This window comes from Rutidosis leptorrhynchoides, chromosome 3, assembly GCF_046630445.1.
Source record: "Rutidosis leptorrhynchoides isolate AG116_Rl617_1_P2 chromosome 3, CSIRO_AGI_Rlap_v1, whole genome shotgun sequence".
NCBI classification, from domain to species: domain Eukaryota; kingdom Viridiplantae; phylum Streptophyta; class Magnoliopsida; order Asterales; family Asteraceae; genus Rutidosis; species Rutidosis leptorrhynchoides.
The window spans coordinates 515,130,930-515,144,703 of NC_092335.1; positions in this window are offsets into that span (position 1 = coordinate 515,130,930).

Consider the following 13,774-nt stretch of genomic DNA (forward strand, 5'->3'; position numbering starts at 1 on the left):
ATCTTCCCCGGATCTACTTGTATACCTTCTTTATTCACAATATGACCAAGGAATTGAACTTCCCTTAGCCAAAACTCACATTTGGAGAGCTTAGCATACAACTTCTCCTTCCACAACGTCTTCAACACACCACGCAAATGATGTTCATGTTCCTTCATACTCTTCGAATAGACAAGTATGTCGTCAATGAACACTATCACCGACTTGTCCAACATAGGTTGGCACACTCGGTTCATAAGATCCATGAATGTCGCCGGTGCATTCGTAAGACCAAAAGGCATAACTACAAACTCAAAATGCCCGTAACGCGTTTGGAAAGCGGTTTTCTCAATATCTTCCTCACGGACCCGCATTTGGTGATAGCCGGACCGTAGGTCAATCTTAGAGAAATACGTTGCACCTTGGAGTTGGTCAAACAAATCGTCAATCCGAGGCAATGGATAACGATTCTTTATCGTCACTTTATTCAACTCCCGATAATCAATGCACATCCGCATACTACCATCCTTCTTCTTCACGAATAAAACCGGAGCGCCCCATGGCGAAGCACTCGGTCGAATAAAACCCTTCTCGAGCAACTCTTGGGTTTGATTTAACAATTCTTCCATTTCGGTCGACGCTAAACGATAAGGATTTTTAGCAATGGGAGTAGCACCCCGAACCAACTCAATGCGAAATTCAACTTGTCTTTCCGCCAGAACACCCGGTAATTCGTCCGAAAAAAAGTCTTCGAATTCATTAAACACCGGAATTTCACGAATGGATGGTGGCTCTTCACGAGTATCAACTACATGAGCAAGAAAAGCCTTACCACCACTATTAAGAAAACGACGTGCCCGTGCAAGAGTACATAACGACACAAGTCTTCTCCGTCTCTCGCCATGAATAATTAGTTCTCCCCCACTTGGGGTCTTTACCCGAATAGACTTTTCATGGCATACAATATCAGCTCTATAACGATCGAGCCAATCCATACCAACGACAATATCAAACTCACCCAAAGTCATCGAAATGAGATCAATTTTAAAGGTTTCGGCACCAAACAAAATATCACAATCATTACAAACATCAACCCCTAGCACTGTCTTACCATCCGCTATTTCAACTTCTACCGGATGACTTAACTTAGCTAGCGGCTTATTAAGTTTAAGCACAAATCTTGGAGAAACAAACGATAAATTAGCACCGCTATCAAATAGGATCCTTGTTGGATTAGAGTTAACCATGAAAGTACCTGAGACAACTTCATTGGATTGCTTGGCTTCATCATTCGTCATCAAATAGTTGCGACCCCTAGCCGTGCCTGCTGCATTCTCCAACTGTTTAACATGATCGGTGTTCAAATCGGGACACTCCGGCCTTCGGTGCCCTTCTTTACCACAATTATAACAAGTGAGTTTGGTCGGCGCCTTGGTACAATCACGAGCCATATGCCCCCTTTGATTACAATTGAAACACGTGGGTCCATAACTCAAAGGACCACCTTTCTTCATGATATTAACACTTTCAGACCCTTTCTTAAACTTTTTGTTTGAAAAGTTCGAATGACTTGAACCTTCAAACTTTCTCTTAGAAAAAGAGAAATCACTCCTTTTTGGAACCTCCGGCTCGTAACCCCGAGCCAATTCAAATAATTCGTCAAAAGACTTAGCCATTCCCCGACTAATCTTACCCTTTAACTCATCGTTCATGGTACGGTAGAATCTTGCATCAACTTGCGATCATCACCAACGTACTCCAGAAAAAAAAACGAGTCTTTGCCAAGAAGGTAGACTTGAGAGTAACCAAGTCCATTGAACCTTGTCGCAAATTGTGCAACTCGTCCCGGATTTTATCAAGGTCGGAAGGAGTTCGGTATTCTTTGAAAAATTCCTTTTTAAACTCCTCCCACGTCAAGCTCATGCATTGCTCTTCCCCATATAATTGGATTTTATCATCCCACCACATATTCGCCTCTTCACGCAACATGCTAGATCCGTACCTCGCTTTCTTCTCGGGAGGACATTCCGCGGTACGGAAGGCCACCTCGATATCGGAGATCCAACATGTACTTTTCACCGGGTCCCTCACCCCATTAAACATAGGAGGTTGGGCATCCTTGAAATTTTTGTAATGGAAGTCCCGCCGTCCTGCCTTCCATGCCCACCGTTACCTTCACCTCCTTCACCACGAGGATAAATATTTCTAGCATCAAGTGCCTCTTTGATAGTGGCCTTCATTCGTTCATTTATTAAATCGGTTACTTGACCATCAACCGAGTCTTGGAAAACCTTTCGGACATCCTTAAGAAAGTCCGCTTTTTGCTTTTTAAAGATGGCCTCAACCTTGGTCGTGAATTCGAGGTCCTCGCTCGTACCTCTGTCATTGTTTTCGGGTCCGTTTCTTGTCTTCATACTATAAAACGGAAGTAGGTTAAACAATGAAAATGAAAGGACATGACACATATACCACACCGCCCCATCTCGCTCAACAATCATCGTACATCGCTTGTTTGACACGACTTGGTCCCTCAACAATGGTAGCTAATCATTGTTACGCGATCACATCGCATTAGCTTGCTAGTACTGTGATGACCCGGGAATTTTCGATCAAATTTAAACTTAATCTTTATATGATTTTGACTTGATAAGCAAAGTCTGTTAAACTGAGTCTGCAAATTTTGAACTATTTACATAGATCCATTTGATCTTTGACTATTTCTGACGATTCACAAATATCGGTGTGTAAATAAATAAGTAAATACATATGAATTCTATACATAAGTAATATATATATATATATATATATATATATATATATATATATATATATATATATATATATATATATATATTTAATTAATAAATATTAAAGATTCAGTAAATTATATAATTGGTAGATATTATATAACAAATAGTAATATATTTAATTACAAGTTAAAATATAAATGTTATATTTATATTATTATAATTATTGTGATTATTAGAATGTAATACATTTGTATCGTTACTAACATTAATAATATGATCAGTATTATTCTTATTATCATTTTTTTATTTATTTATTATTATTATCTATTATTAATATAATTATTATTATTACCACTATATTTATTAATTATTAGTATTTATTATATATACCTTATAAATCCAGAAATCATACGATTTAGTTTCAAGATATAACCAAACTGTATATATTCTTGTTTCTGTCTGTAATGGGGAGTACAAATCGAATCCAATCCCAGTATATGAACAAAATCTGTTATATATCAATTTCAACTTTTAGTTTTTTTATTATTTTACGTTCTGTGCTTAATTGACAAATTGACAACCTACTTTGCTTTAACGCAGTGTAAACTAGTCATTGGAATATTTTTATCATCACACATCATCAATTTCTACTATGTTACTTTTTTGTTTTAAAACTCACTACAAACCCATTTAAGATAGCCACCTCTGTTATCATCATCACTTTTATTATCATCTTTATCATCATCAAAAATTCATGAATTACTCCTACCTAATTCTGTTTTTCTGTTGAGAGAACTCGCCACCATCAAGGTAAACAACTTCTGCTTATTCGCGTTTGATCAGCACCATAAAATACCATGTAACATATTTGTTGTTGTTAAATGCTTTCTGTCCCAGACTCATCATCACCACCACGATATCTAACACCAACACCATATAACACCATCGTTAATCATCTCTTGCTCTCTCTATCTCTCTCTATTAATCTTGCTCTAGAACAACCCCAACCGAACCACTTACTACACTCATTTTTTTTCTTCCTCTTTATATTCGAACACCAACACAAATCACGCAAACATCTTCATCACCAAATCATCACCTAATTTAATATATATTTTTTTTGTTATCACTTCGAGAACTACTGCCGTTATATTCATTGTATTTCCGTTACAATAGCGAGAATACGACTAATTATTGATTAAATGTTTCATGTTGTTATGGTGAGCTGTAAAGAAGAAATATATGTGATATCAAACACATGGGGTAATACAGAAAACCACTCAACCACTTTTCAACTTTTAGTAGTGGGATTACTTTTGCTTCTATGATTATTTAATCTAATGCAACTTCCTGTCTATAACAACGGTAACCTTTTGAATCTAGTGAGCTTCGGTTTCTAAACTAAATGGGGCTTAGTTATTTGTATCTTGAGCCGTCTTTCATGTTGGACTTATTTACTTTGTGCAAGTGGGTCGAGAGTCGACTATTAATTCCTGCTGTTGAGCTGCTTTGTCGTATAAAACCCATAACCACAAACCCATCGTGATATTGCTACTAGTTCCTCGTTTTTTTTCCATTCATTCGGAAAACCACAACATAAAACACCTTCCACCATTTCTGTTAACCTGTTTCCTGTTCGGAAGCTACCCAAATGAATCTCGAACACTTTTGCTACAGCTGCCATGTTCCTACAAAATGTAAAAGTGATTTAGTGGAATGAAAATGATGATGTTGTGTTAAGTTAAAAGAATATTATGATTGATGATACCCCACCTATTCTTTTCTACTTAATTCACCATGCATATCACCGAAAATTAAATGGGATTGGAATTGATTTATGTAATATTAAATTGGTTTATAGATAGTAGAATAATAAAGTCATGTAGGGGCTGTGGATAAAGATAAATGATAATGATGGACGGTTATTAAACGATGAAATTGATAATGCCTATGATAATTGATATACTATGATAATAGAAGATGAATGATGATGATTTTCGCTGTTATGATTATTAATCGGTTTTTGGTCGATTAAAATTATTGAAGAAGAAGATAGAACAGATATATGCAGTGAATATATAGATTTAGGCGAGGATTGTAAAACAGAAAAACAATCACAGAGTATTGGTTAGGCGTGTTCATTGTTGAATCAGAGGCCCTGGGTTCGAAACTAGGCCAGGGCATATTATTTTTGTTTCTTCAACAATAGAAGAATGATTGGGCTGCTGCGGATAATTGGGCCAAAATGAAACTGGGCCAGGAAATAAAATAACGAGTTAAATAAATATTGGGTTGGTTTAAATTCGAAAAAAATTAAATTGGCCGAATGGTTGGATATGTTTGTGGGTTAGAGAGAGGTCGCGGGTTCGAGTCATGGCAGAGACAATTTTATTTTTGGAGCCTTTTTTCATGTGAGGTAGTATTATTATTCTTAATTATTATTATTATTATTATTATTATTATTATTATTATTATTATTATTATTATTATTATTATTATTATTATTAAGTATTATTATCTTTATTATCATTATTATTATCATTATTAGTATCATTAATAAACTAAACAAAGATTTTTCTATAAAAGAAATATATTTATGACATAACACATAATTACATTAATATCAATATCACAAATTATATTAAATAATATTTTAATAAGTAATTACTATATTAAAATTTAATATGATAAGTATTAGTTATATAAAATATATAGATTAAATATAAATTTCGCTATATAACATATAATACAACAAGTATATTATTAATAATAAAATATATAGAAACTTATTCGATTACTATTATGTGTTAATATATATACTTGATATAGGTTCGTGAATCCGAGGTCAACCCTACATTGTTCAATTGCTCAATATCGTCATATGTATTTTTACTACAAAATACATTAAGTGAGTTTCATTTGCTCCCTTTTACTCTTTACGTTTTTGGGCTGAGAATACATGCAAATGCTTTATTAACTGTTTTACAATATTTATATGCGTGAGTTTCATTAATCCCTTTTTAAATGCTTTCGCAATATATATTTTTGGGACTGAGAATGCATGCGCTGCTTTTATAAATGTTTTACGAAATGGACACAAGTGATCTAAATTACATTCTATGGTTGGATTATCTAATCGAATATGCCCTTTTTATATAGTCTGGTAATCTAAGAATTAGGGAACAGAAACCCTAATTGACGCGAACTCTAAAGATAGATCTATCGGGCCCAACAAGCCCCATCCAAAGTACCGGATGCTTTAGTACTTCGAAATTTATATCATGTCCGAAGGAGGATCCCGGAATGATGGGGATATTCTTATATGCATATTGTGAATGTCGGTTACCAGGTGTTCAATCCATATGAATGATATTTTTGTCTCTATGCATGGGACGTATGATAATGAGAAATGGAAGTATGAAATCTTGTGGTCTATTAAAATTATGAAATGATTCTTTATGATAAACTAATGAACTCACCAACCTTTTGGTTGACGCTTTAAAGCATGTTTATTCTCAGGTACGAAAGAAATCTTCCGTTGTGCATTTGCTCATATTAGAGATATTACTTGGAGTCATTCATGACATATTTCAAAAGATGTTGCATTCGAGTCGTTGAGTTCATCAAGATTATTATTAAGTCAATTATATTTGGATATATTATGAAATGCTTTACATGCCTGTCAACTGTCGATGTAACGAAAGTTTGTCTTTTAAAAACGAATGCAATGTTTGTAAAATTTATCATATAGAGGTCAATTACCTCGCGATGTAATCAACTGTTGTGAATCGTTTGTAATCGATATGGACTTCGTCCGGATGGATTAGGACGGGTCTCTACAGTTGGTATCAGAGCGGTGGTCTTAGCGAACCAGGTCTTGCATTAGTGTGTCTAACCGATGGTTGTTTAAATGCATTAGTGAGTCTGGACTTTGACCGTGTCTGCATGTCAAAAGTTTTGCTTATCATTTTGTGTCAAAAATTACCTGCTTATCATTCTTAGAGAATCACTTGCTTATCATTCTTAGTCTAGACACGTTCTACTGCATTGACTGCATGAATAGTGTATAGACAAAATTCATATCTTAGCGTATCTGCTACTTCATATCTTAGCGTATCTGTTACTGTAACTTTGCCTGACAACTCCCGTAGATTCCTCTGTAACTTATGAGATTTTAGTATTATATATGCATATGTAAATTATGTATTGCAGGGTACTAATCTACATCCTATAATCTATTTTTATCGAAAATCTTTCATCTGATCGTACGAGATGAATCCCTCAACCAGTTCGAGTCCCTCAGATTCCGATAGTTATTCCGGCAGCTATTCCGATATGGATTTCCACTCAAAATCTGAAAGCAGTATAACCAGAATGAATCAACCAATCATCCATCCCCAATTCATCTAATGGGTTCGTAGTCAACTTAATCAATAGAGATGCGAAGAAGGCGATCTCTTCCACCAACCAAATTCACCTATTGGCGAAGAACCTGAAACACTTACCGGCGAACCAGTTCGAAACACCAATTTCACCATCATTTCCTGAATATCTCGCCATGGTTATATACTATCTCAAAATTCTAAACCTTATTCATTCGCTTATTCTGATCGACAATCATACCGGTATAATAAAAGAAGTCAATAAGCTTCGCGCTCGAGTTGTAGCCCTGGAAAGTATGGTGCAAAACGTACCAGCTTCAGCAACATCACCTGCAACACCAGTACCACCAACAACCCAAGTTTCAACATCACATGCCTCAACATCTCATTCCGTACCTCGAGTATAATCATCGTTCTACGTATGGTGCTACATCCATTATCTTCGTCCTTCATGGCGATTAAGTAATCTCTAATATTTTAGAGATTATGTATTCTAGTTCTAACGATAAATCAAATGAGATTAATATCATATTAACTCATTAAATCCATGATTTACATCTGAATAAAATATATATGTATATATGTTTTCATAAAGATTGTAATTAGAAATTCTTTTGTACAAACTATTAATGGTGAAATTATTTTAACGGGTAGGTAATACCCGAGGAAATATTTAACTGTCATATTAACATGTTATACTGTACATTCTTCAAATCTGATTCAATAGTCATTTCCTATCATACTTACATCCACAGATATATAAATCCGTTCACCACAGAATAACCATTTTCATTCAAATTTCATATTTGGATTTTGACCTATCAGAATCCAACAAGTGGCATAATGAAGAAAACATTTGACGGAATAAAATTTATTAGAAACAAACAAATTAACTATGAAAAATTTTGTTAAGAATCCACGCTAACAAAATCCTAGCTAACTGTTCCTAGCTAACTGTGGATTAATCAACGGAGGACTACTAACAGTGGATAATTAAAATGAATTAAAATATTAATTATAACATATGAAACTAAACAAATCTTCAGGTTGGCCATTTGATTTCACCCTAAAAACCTCATTTGTATCTTGACGATTACAATCTGTGTCCAAACCTTTCGTAATTCTTGAAAACACCTCAATCGAGAGGATGAACCAACCGCATTTCATCTACGGAAGAAAAGATTGATGCATATAACTTTTCACCTGAGAAACTCTCGGCAACTGAGTAAACGTTTAAAACGTAGCTATGCTAATTTCTTAGTGTTATTATTACCCAAAATAACTTTGCAATCCCTTTCCAAATTAGCAAATTTTGTCACAGCTCCAACAAGTCAACTTTGACTTTTCGTTAAAACAACCTTATTATAACCTTGATTTATATGTGTACTCTTTTATTGTTACCGGGGAACCTTTTATATTCCATCATATTACCAGCAGAAGTACCAGTAACCTCGTTGCTCTTTGTTTAAATCTCTCGAACAAATCACTATATTTATCTATTGAAGTCTCATCATGTACTCATCCGCATCTTGTAACGAGAACTGACATACCAATTATCGGGAATCAGCAATCAGTACTTTGAAAACTCACAGCATATCTACAACAACAGTTATATGTATAACATTCATCTCTTAGAATTATGACCTTTCATCCGAAATCCTGAAAAGCACTCAGTCTACGAATCGATACTCTGAATGTTGGAAAAGCTCAGAAATGTTGGAAATGGAAAACGGATAAAGTTAACCATGAAGGAGACCAAGGACAAATACAAGAACCATACCCTATATTCAAAGAATCCAGATAATTCTGAATCCGTTGAAATCTTTAGAGAATATCTTGCTCCAAAGTCATGTTAAAATCTTGTGGAAAATCTTTCTCCATCAACCATCGAACTTAGAAATTTCAAAATATCATCATCAATATCTTCGATATTTCTGAGGATATTTTCATAAATATTCTCGTCCAAAATTATATACCTCTTCGTTCTTCCTGGGTATCATTATATTCAATAGAAAATTTAGTACTGAAAAGCAGATTATGCGAAACTATGAAGAAAGCCGTGGACAAATCACAAATAATAAGTTTGACTTCAAAGAATCTAAATGATTCAATGTCTCCTAAAGTCTTTAGTAAATATCTTGCTCCTTACTCTAAACCCTTGCAGACAATAGTTTCTATCATTCTTTGATCTTAGATATTCCGAAATATTATCGTATCTTTCATTATAAATATCCTCCAGATTTCTGGAGATATTTTTATAACTATTCTTATCTGAAATCATTAATCTTTTCATGTTATCAGTATTACATCATATAGAAACTGCTAGTTTCTATATTCTGTAAAATTTTGAGCTTAAAATATGAATGTTATTGAAGTAATGTTGGGAATTGATGCATGAGTTAGTATAATATAATGACACTTGATCAACGTGATTATATTACAGTAAGTCATGCTGAGTTCTAATGGGACATGATGGTTCACAGTAGATCATACCACCATCATGTGTCATATTACATAACTCTTTCATTCTAATTAACTTCTGAACATATCAAGAAAGTATATTCTTGATAACTCTATTCTCAATGATTCTGGTAAATTGACGAATCAAATCGTGCTATTACGTTCTTTCTTGATTATAACATTAAATTCATTCGAAACTCCATACTTACAAATTCTAGACCATTACTCGTTTACTAGAGATTGAAAGGAGATTAAAAAGATGAAGAGCTCCGAAACATAAAGGAAGATATAAAACTCGACAACAACACTGAAATTACAATAATTAAAAATTAAAAACATCACGGCAATTAAAAATCAAAAGATTACAATCAAACTACTCGTCGTCGTCAATTGTCATCTGCAAAGTAGCGTTCACCTGTCATTTCATCATCCGTGAGGTACTCTGGAGACATCGGTATTTCTCTTTATGCTTCAACTGCTGCTTCAGCTGATTCATCGAGGTAACGATAACCCAACGTCTCTTCATCTTCAAGAACCGCATACAAAGAAATGCGTTTACCGCGATCTTCAATGGTATCTTTTATAAAGTACCATTGATCATCGGTACACAGAAATCTTGCCCTACAATCCGTATCATAATCGTCTTTATAAAAGAACACAGACGTGAATTCACACGGAACTTTTTCCTTCAGAAAGGAGAGTAAGTCTTGTAAACCAACATCACGAATGTCGATATCTTCAAATGAAATACTGTCGCCCCACTTATATTCCTTCATTTAATTACGGAAATCACCTCCGTAATGAACAGCGAATGAAACAATCATTGGGGGAAGTGTTAACATTTTGCAGTTTGGGAGTGTTTGATTTTAATTTTGAGAAAGGTGGAAATATAAAAGAAATATATGTTTGAGTGTATAAAATGAAGTATATGGTTGGTGTTTATATAGTGTAAAGGTGACTGTTGGGATAGCCGTTGGAAATTTTTTTATGTTACTAACGGCTAAAAATTTGGGCAAGTTTTTGGGCGAAGTTGGACGATGCCCGTTGGGACCTCTCTCATGATAGTTTCATTCGTGCTCTTCGAATAATCGAATTATTTTATCTGTATTATTCTGTAATGATGAAAACTCTATTTATCAGCTCATATTCGTCAAGAAAACATATTTATTGTTAGCCATGACGACCTCACTCAAATTTCGGGACGAAATTTCTTTAACGGGTAGGTACTGTGATGACCCGGGAATTTTCGATCAAATTTAAACTTAATCTTTATATGATTTTGACTTGATAAGCAAAGTCTGTTAAACTGAGTCTGCAAATTTTGAACTATTTACATAGATCCATTTGATCTTTGACTATTTCTGACGATTCACAAATATCGGTGTGTAAATAAATAAGTAAATACATATGAATTCTATACATAAGTAATATATATATATATATATATATATATATATATATATATATATATATATATATATATATATATATATATATATATATATATATATATATATATATATATATATATATATATATATTTAATTAATAAATATTAAAGATTCAGTAAATTATATAATTGGTAGATATTATATAACAAATAGTAATATATTTAATTACAAGTTAAAATATAAATGTTATATTTATATTATTATAATTATTGTGATTATTAGAATGTAATACATTTGTATCGTTACTAACATTAATAATATGATCAGTATTATTCTTATTATCATTTTTTTATTTATTTATTATTATTATCTATTATTAATATAATTATTATTATTACCACTATATTTATTAATTATTAGTATTTATTATATATACCTTATAAATCCAGAAATCATACGATTTAGTTTCAAGATATAACCAAACTGTATATATTCTTGTTTCTGTCTGTAATGGGGAGTACAAATCGAATCCAATCCCAGTATATGAACAAAATCTGTTATATATCAATTTCAACTTTTAGTTTTTTTATTATTTTACGTTCTGTGCTTAATTGACAAATTGACAACCTACTTTGCTTTAACGCAGTGTAAACTAGTCATTGGAATATTTTTATCATCACACATCATCAATTTCTACTATGTTACTTTTTTGTTTTAAAACTCACTACAAACCCATTTAAGATAGCCACCTCTGTTATCATCATCACTTTTATTATCATCTTTATCATCATCAAAAATTCATGAATTACTCCTACCTAATTCTGTTTTTCTGTTGAGAGAACTCGCCACCATCAAGGTAAACAACTTCTGCTTATTCGCGTTTGATCAGCACCATAAAATACCATGTAACATATTTGTTGTTGTTAAATGCTTTCTGTCCCAGACTCATCATCACCACCACGATATCTAACACCAACACCATATAACACCATCGTTAATCATCTCTTGCTCTCTCTATCTCTCTCTATTAATCTTGCTCTAGAACAACCCCAACCGAACCACTTACTACACTCATTTTTTTTCTTCCTCTTTATATTCGAACACCAACACAAATCACGCAAACATCTTCATCACCAAATCATCACCTAATTTAATATATATTTTTTTTGTTATCACTTCGAGAACTACTGCCGTTATATTCATTGTATTTCCGTTACAATAGCGAGAATACGACTAATTATTGATTAAATGTTTCATGTTGTTATGGTGAGCTGTAAAGAAGAAATATATGTGATATCAAACACATGGGGTAATACAGAAAACCACTCAACCACTTTTCAACTTTTAGTAGTGGGATTACTTTTGCTTCTATGATTATTTAATCTAATGCAACTTCCTGTCTATAACAACGGTAACCTTTTGAATCTAGTGAGCTTCGGTTTCTAAACTAAATGGGGCTTAGTTATTTGTATCTTGAGCCGTCTTTCATGTTGGACTTATTTACTTTGTGCAAGTGGGTCGAGAGTCGACTATTAATTCCTGCTGTTGAGCTGCTTTGTCGTATAAAACCCATAACCACAAACCCATCGTGATATTGCTACTAGTTCCTCGTTTTTTTTCCATTCATTCGGAAAACCACAACATAAAACACCTTCCACCATTTCTGTTAACCTGTTTCCTGTTCGGAAGCTACCCAAATGAATCTCGAACACTTTTGCTACAGCTGCCATGTTCCTACAAAATGTAAAAGTGATTTAGTGGAATGAAAATGATGATGTTGTGTTAAGTTAAAAGAATATTATGATTGATGATACCCCACCTATTCTTTTCTACTTAATTCACCATGCATATCACCGAAAATTAAATGGGATTGGAATTGATTTATGTAATATTAAATTGGTTTATAGATAGTAGAATAATAAAGTCATGTAGGGGCTGTGGATAAAGATAAATGATAATGATGGACGGTTATTAAACGATGAAATTGATAATGCCTATGATAATTGATATACTATGATAATAGAAGATGAATGATGATGATTTTCGCTGTTATGATTATTAATCGGTTTTTGGTCGATTAAAATTATTGAAGAAGAAGATAGAACAGATATATGCAGTGAATATATAGATTTAGGCGAGGATTGTAAAACAGAAAAACAATCACAGAGTATTGGTTAGGCGTGTTCATTGTTGAATCAGAGGCCCTGGGTTCGAAACTAGGCCAGGGCATATTATTTTTGTTTCTTCAACAATAGAAGAATGATTGGGCTGCTGCGGATAATTGGGCCAAAATGAAACTGGGCCAGGAAATAAAATAACGAGTTAAATAAATATTGGGTTGGTTTAAATTCGAAAAAAATTAAATTGGCCGAATGGTTGGATATGTTTGTGGGTTAGAGAGAGGTCGCGGGTTCGAGTCATGGCAGAGACAATTTTATTTTTGGAGCCTTTTTTCATGTGAGGTAGTATTATTATTCTTAATTATTATTATTATTATTATTATTATTATTATTATTATTATTATTATTAAGTATTATTATCTTTATTATCATTATTATTATCATTATTAGTATCATTAATAAACTAAACAAAGATTTTTCTATAAAAGAAATATATTTATGACATAACACATAATTACATTAATATCAATATCACAAATTATATTAAATAATATTTTAATAAGTAATTACTATATTAAAATTTAATATGATAAGTATTAGTTATATAAAATATATAGATTAAATATAAATTTCGCTATATAACATATAATACAACAAGTATATTATTAATAATAAAATATATAGAAACTTAT